This window comes from Grammomys surdaster, unplaced genomic scaffold, assembly GCF_004785775.1.
Source record: "Grammomys surdaster isolate TR1022 unplaced genomic scaffold, NIH_TR_1.0 125408, whole genome shotgun sequence".
Classification (NCBI taxonomy): Eukaryota; Metazoa; Chordata; class Mammalia; order Rodentia; family Muridae; genus Grammomys; species Grammomys surdaster.
This window is the reverse complement of record NW_021620278.1, coordinates 1,081,430-1,089,130: the sequence shown is the minus strand read 5'-3', so window position 1 is coordinate 1,089,130 and position 7,701 is coordinate 1,081,430. Positions and strand designations below refer to the sequence as shown.

The following is a 7,701-nucleotide window of genomic DNA, read 5'->3' as shown; positions in this document are numbered from 1 at the left end:
TAAAGCATTTGTCACACTCACTACATTTGTAAGGTTTATCTCCAGAGTGAGTTTTCTGATGAACACTAAGATGTGATGGTCGGACAAAGGATTTGTCACATTCACTACATTTGTAAGGTTTCTCTCCTCTATGAATTCTCTGATGAGTTCTCAGACTGCCTTTTTCAGTAAAGCATTTGTAACACTCACTACATTTGTAAGGATTCTCTCCTGTGTGAATTTTCTGATGATCACTAAGATAAGATGGTCGGGTAAAGCATTTGTCACATTCACTACATTTGTAAGGTTTCTCTCCTGTATGAATTATCTGATGCCTTCTTAGACTGCCTTTTACAGTAAAGCATCTGTCACATTCTCTACATTTGTAAGGTTTCTCTCCTGTATGGATTCTCTGATGAGTACTAAGATGGGATTTTAGGGCAAAACATTTGCCACATTCACTGCATTTGTAAGGTTTCTCTCCTGTATGAATTCTCTGATGCATGCTAAGATTGAACTTTTCTGTAAAACATTTTTCACATTCACTACATTTGTGAAGTTTCTTTCCTGGATAAACACTCTGCTTATTTTTAAGATTGTCTCTCTGGGTAAAGTTTTTGTCAGGTTCACTACATATGTAAGGATTCACTCCACTATTATTTTGTTTTACCAATGGTTTATGTTTAGAGAGAAAAACCTTATCAAATTCTGTATTCCTATTGGGTTCTTTCTTTCCTATGTGGATTCCTTGATTGAGACTAATGATTGAACACATACTTAAACTATTTGCACATTCTTTATACTTGCAAACTTCTTCACTGTTCCCAGTTCTAGGTATTTTTAGGTTTGAGGATTGAAGAGATGGATCTCTGTGGTTAGCTTTATGAGGTGTACTTTGGGTAGATTCATGAATCATACTGTCAAGTTCATTGCATTTAGAAGACTTTTCTTGGATATTCACATGCTCATGGACAATGTACTGTGTGTCTTGATCCAAGACCTTCCCATACATTCCACATATGCGATGATTTTCTGAAAAAAAGTGCAATTAGGGACGACAGGGATTACTTACATGACTGTGAAGTGATTCAATAACCAGTGTTTGCAGAAGTTTTAGGTAAAATATACATTCTCATGGACTAGTGCTCTCAAGACAGTTTTTTTTTTCTCATTACATGGATCCTTAGAAGAACCTCAAATCTGACTTATATCAAATGATAGGAAGTGATAATTGCCTTCTAAAGCTTATGATAATATTGTACCACCTACCCACCTCAAAAATACTAACACATAATTGCTCCCGCGTAAAGGAAATACAAGGGCAATGAGTGAATCAAAAACTGAAGGGTAGACCATTCAGACATTGGTCCACCTGGGGATCTATTCCACATGCAGACAAGAAACAAAGACAGTATTGCTGATACCATTAAGTGTTTGCTAACAGGAGCCTGATATTGCTGTCTCCTGTGAAGCTCTGCCAGCACCTGAACAACATAAATGGATGCTTGCAGCCAACAATCAAACTGAGCATGGGTCCCCAATAGGAGAGTTACGGGAAGGATTGAAGGAGCTGAATGGGTTTGCAACCCCATATGAAGAACAAACATATCAATAAATCAGACGTCCCAAAGACAAAATCACCAAGCAAAGAGTACACATAGAGGGACTCATGTCACCAGCTACATATGAAGCAGAGGATTGCCATACGGGACATCAATGAGAGTGGGGGCCCTTGGTCCTGTGAAGGCTTGGTGCCCCAGCATAGGGGAATCCTAGTGCAGTGAGAGGGCATTGCAGGGTGGGTGAAGGAGCACTCCCATAGAATAGGGGTAAGGGAGCAAAGGGAGGGGGTTTACAGAGGAGGAACCTGGAAGGGGGAAAACATTTGAAATGTAAATAAATAAAATAACCAATAAAAAAAAGAAAATTGTCTTTTGGAATACCTAGGACAAATAAGTGACCTATCTGTAATGAAATTTGAAAAAGTAGATCTCTGAATAAAGTATCTCTAACTTTATGGTTACAATTTGATTCAGAGTGAAAATGTGTAGCTTTGGTCAGGTATAAACTTATGATGTAACTGAGATTGACATGGAAGTTAGTTAATAGTTTTATTTCAGCATCCTAAATGAATGGACAAATAATCATGATTCAGAACTAAACAGAGAGACCAATTGTCAAAAAGTAAATAAAAAACTTCTCCATAACAACAGCTCTCTATACACTTGAAACCTTTTGCAGTTTTTAAAATCATAAATATAGAGAACATTTTAAAGCAATGTAAGATTAAAATACTGCAAGTATTTTATGTATAGAAATATAATTCCTTGTTCTGAATATTTAATTTTTTTCAACATGAAAAACTTGAATCAAGCTAGATTAGTGGTAAGGAGAGATCTCGGAGAATATTGCACTGATTAATATTCCAAAGAAAGCAGACAGAGAAATGTAAAGAAAACACAATAAAACATTACAATTTCAACCAGAAAGATTATGATTTTCCCTCTTTTGGGGGTCTCTAGGCACTTCAGAGAGTCTGCATAAACACAAAATGAGAATATTCAAAGAAAGTCAGGAAGTCATGAAGAAGTGCATTCTTACCCACAAACAATAGATTGTTGTAATTCTCCAACATCACATCCATGTACAATGTCTTCTGAGCAAAATTGAGACATCCCCATTCCTCCAGTGAGAAGTCCACAGCCACATCCTTAAAGGTTAATGGACCCTGAAATGGAAAATTACCTATTTGCTACTGGAACAAAATCTTTCCTTTGTTAAAAAGAATTAAGATATACTATGTGATACAAATGATAGAAGAAAATACTGGAGAAGTGTCTGAGGTTATGAATTGCTGTTCTTCCACAGACAATCTATACAATGACTTAATATAATGCTCACATTTAGAAAGGCTCTCACCTTCATGAACTTTCTTAGGTTTACTGAGACCTTAGCAGTAAATGAAAGACTGGCCACCATCACTACAGTTGAAAATTTGGTGTGCAGTTAGATTTGTAGAATATCTAAAGTCCTCTGTTATGATATTTGTTTCTCAGCACCCACAATGCACTGCACAATGGACTGTTAAAACTAGTTCTTTAAAATCCAATGATCTCTTCTGAACACTACTGGGAGGAGGAATACACAGCACATAGGCATACATTCAGGCAAAGGTAATCAACATATATTGAAAAATGATGAACTTTAACTTTAATAAAAAATACTTTGTAAAACACTCAGACTTCCTTGTATTTCTATTTCTCTGAGAGTGCATGATATAATTACTTCAAAAGCAGAAGTCATTTACAGAATATAACATCTACATTTGACATCAAGATTCAGTAATATAAATTTATGAAATATGCATTGATATCAAATAGAATCCCAGTGCCACATCATAAATTACCAAATTATGATGACAAGAAACATGCTTTCAAATTTTACAATGCACAGATTCCTGAAATATGGACACTTGCTTATTCCTGTGTGCAGCTGCATCTCACTTGTCTGGATTACAACATATCTATTTAACATTTGGAGGCCTAAGTAGAATGTTACATCCTTTCTAGAACAAACTGGTAGAATAAGAAATGCAGAATTAATGGATGAACTAAATGTCAGAGTTTTTTCTTAAAGACAATAAAAGTGCAGCATCAGGACATACATCCAACATTCCATACGACACAGACACTGAAATGCTTTAAGAAGTTATTTAATGAGAATATACTCAACACTATAAAGTAGAAAATCCAGTATTTCAAAACATTAAAATTATTTAACATTTCATATAAGTTGGCATAATCAATACATATAATAACAATTTTATAAGTTCCATATGGTCTTTGATTACAGATTGATTAGATATATATGTATGAACAAGTGGCCTAAACAGCACTGCATTCCACTGAAATAGAATCATTTTCTTTGATCAAATTTTGTTTTCAAATTGAAGGAGAATTATACTAATTCTTCATGAGTATTTAATAATTATTCCTCATAATATTAACAATTTAAATTTTCAATCTCCTAATTTTAACCTTACTTAACTTATTTCAGAATTTCACCACTTGTGTATCAAAATTGTAGCTTGCATAAAGAAGTATGATCTATAATTCTTCCATTGTTTATGAAAACTATAAACTGGTTTTATACTATGTCTATTACAAATGAGCCTCAAAAATGTAAACCTGGGGCATGAAAAAATGACTAAGAAGTAAAGGTACTTGCTGCTTTTCCATAGAAACACAATTTAATTCTTTCTAAACATATTGTAGCTAACTACTATGTCTGACTTCAGTCAGCAGGTTATGGTGCTGCACTCTGGGTTTTAGGGGCATAACGTATCATTCATTGTACATAAAAACATTCAGATGAACACTTATATACTTAAAAATTGTATTGTAATGAAAGATAGAAATATTGCCACAACCCTTCAGTTATGTAATGCATACTATGGATGAAGAAAAATAACATAGGTTCTATGAAGCCTTCTACCTTCTAAAGAATCGAACACAAAAAATTAGGAAGAACATTAATTTTATGTTTGAAAATTGATGGTTTGTACACAGCACTTAGGCGATGTCCTGTAGAAAATTCTCACTAATGTCTTTCATGTGGTGAAATGAGAAGGTCAAGACCACAGGACTTACACTACTTCTAAAGATGGGAACCAAAAAGAAAGGAAAATAGACATTTCTATACTGAGAATTTACCACAGTGGCAGTATCTCTTGAGAGACTAACAGATTTCAGGTGTCAACACTTCAATGATTACTGTGTAATATAAAATGTCAGAAAGAGTTGTCAGAATACTGAAATCTGCCTCAGCTCACAATCACATCATTGGCAAAAGAAAGACAATTTCCCTCCATCATCTGAGCCTCTAGAGAGCTGATACATTTACTATTAGGATTCAACACATTGGGTCCCTTATAATTTTACTCTTCTACAAATTCTACTCTTTCATATATTGCTTAGTGATGCAAATTTCAACACATTTCTATATCCTAATTAATAAAAAAGGTTGTGTCTGGAAATCTGACCATCCATAAAATACAATTGAGGTGACACAAGAGACCTTACTACCACACTAATATAAAAGGATAGAACTTTACCAAATGTAGAAAATACCCATCAATATATTCTTGAGAATCATTTTTAATAGATACTATTCGAGACCAGCAGGTCTCCAGTCCATGGGAATTTTATGTCCTCACAGTATAAAATCCAGCAGAAATATGAAGATGTCATATACATAAAAAAATAAAATATTTCATTTTCATTATCACAGAGAAAAATGAAGATCATAGAAAAGAAGCCCTTAGATAACATTTCACAGATAGATAATTAGTCATTTGAACAGATTGAATAAAAAAATGGGATTTTTTAAAAAATGAGGACAGAACACTGACCTGTGGAGGGTTTACCAGAGAAGCACTCATTCTTTTTGTTGTTCTTCTTTTAGGTGCTGTGTAAGAAACAAAGATTGGAATTTCTGAAATTTCACATCAAGGATTGAACAATTCAAAGATGAAATAAATATGACTCTATTACAGAAAATGCTAAACCACATTTTAAAAAATCATTAAAAGCAAAATGATACCAGGTACCTTGACAACGTTTCTACAGACATGACAGCATGCAATGATTTGTGTCCTGATATGAGTCTAACCCGAGGACTATTTCTAACCTCAGAAATTACCAGGCACAAACATAGAACAAACACATGTATACCTGCTGTAGAACACTAATATTCAGGATAATTACTGAAAACTTATCTTCCTGGGACTAGATTCCAAGACAAATAGCTAGTGGGTGCTAAGACTGATTTCTAAATTTGAATGGAGTTTCATTAGTAATCACACTAGAATACAATATTTGAGCCTTTGATGAAATTCCACTTTATCTGGTACAATGCATGTCTTCTCCATTTGTGTCCTGTTGTCTTGGAATACAAAGGTTCTATCTGATAAATATGTTGTAGTTCCTCATGGAAGTAAGAAATAATGGTATAGGTTTTCTGGCATAAATACCCATACATACACATACATACATATACATACATGTGTTTACAAATAAAACATAAGAACTCATTCTGAATGTTGAGATATCATTACTGTGAAAAATGCTCATGTCCATGGTATCAGCAAATACGCAGCATGTTTTAAGTATTATATTCATCTTATATTTCTCACATGTCAAATATTTCTCTTGGTATTTAAAAGGTACATGAACAGTTTCTTTCTATGACCCTGCATCAGAAGTTTAGATAGACTATGGAAAATAGCAGATGGTTAGACTGCTGTGGAAAATCATATAAAATTAATGAGAATTGATGAGGACAATGATAATTTCCTAGAAACAAGTGAACAAGTAAGCTTTCAATGTCATAACACTAGGCCAGACAATAACAAAGTGCTGACACACAGGCACTCAGTGTTTTTTTTCCAAACATTGTAGAGGACTAAACAGATTCACCACTAAATTCTCAAATGTACAAAGAAAAAAGTAACAGTCAATATGCACCAGCGTACATTGAAAGAAGTTTTTCTCTAATGGATGGAGAAAGTGAACTCAACTTGATTTCATGCCAGAGATGCAAGACTATTTCAACAGGCACAAGCTAGACAAGACAAAGCTCAAAATATGAACAGTGAGAGAAATGCTCACAATCATGTCAATATGCCTGGGACAAAATATCACAGAGGATCACTGTAGATTGTGAGAACAGAAGGAATATCCCTTAGTCTAATGAAAATAATAGCCAATTTATCTTAAACCTATCTTTACAAAAATTAAAGACAGCTGTCATCAATTGTTTTCAGAAGAGAGACAAGGATGTGCAAAATATTCAAACTAACTTATCACAGTGCAGCAGTACTTACATAGAGCATGTAAGACACAGAATATTTTCAATCTGTCAAATAAGGATACTAGAAAGGGAAGTATTCTAAAATTACAAGAAACATAATTCTTCAATTCAAGAAATACAAATATCTCAAGAAACACTTCAATATGATAATACACTTAATAAACTATTTTAAAAATACAAGAAAATATCACTTGGTTTTATACATTCCTAAAGAAGAATCTGAGAAGGCAAAAGACTGCTCAGTGTGTCAATAGGTCTTGGATATGCTGGTGTAGCATACAAACTGATAAACAGGCTCTGTACAATGCTAGGAAAAAAGAGTCATCAGTGGCTCTCCCTTGATCCTGACCCTTGTGCTGAAGTACCAACCTGTCTGAAAATGAATGTTCACCGGTGTACCCATGGTTTTACATGCTTCCCCCATGAATTTACCATGAATACTACAGAATCTACTTTAAAACTTAGAACTGACATTTTCTCAAATACACACCTATTTCTGAATAGACATTATTCTACACTTTTGAACCTTCTAGTTATTACTATTGTAAGGACCCTGGCTCAGTTATAATATTCACACTTAAGGGTGGTTCATGGCATCCTGTAACACTGGTTTTAGTTAATCTGCAACCTTCTCTGTCATAAAATTCACAGATGTACATGTAAGTAAAATTTTCATAGGCATACAATATAAACAAACAATTCAGAAAGAATTTCAAAGCAGTGTATAAGGAGATAACATCAGAGATATAGTACAGTATGTGATTTCTCAAACAAGCACAGCATTGTAACTTAAAAACATTTCAACAATGGCAGAGTAAAAAAAAACACAGCTGAGGCTTGGATGTTTGTAGA

The 7,701-nt window shown here is 34.0% G+C and overlaps 1 pseudogene; it reads right to left on the bottom strand.

Moving 5' to 3' along the window:
- Positions 1-7,252, bottom strand: part of LOC114637734 — a 109,560-nt pseudogene extending 102,308 nt beyond the window's left edge.
- Between the last annotated feature and the right edge of the window lie 449 nt (positions 7,253-7,701).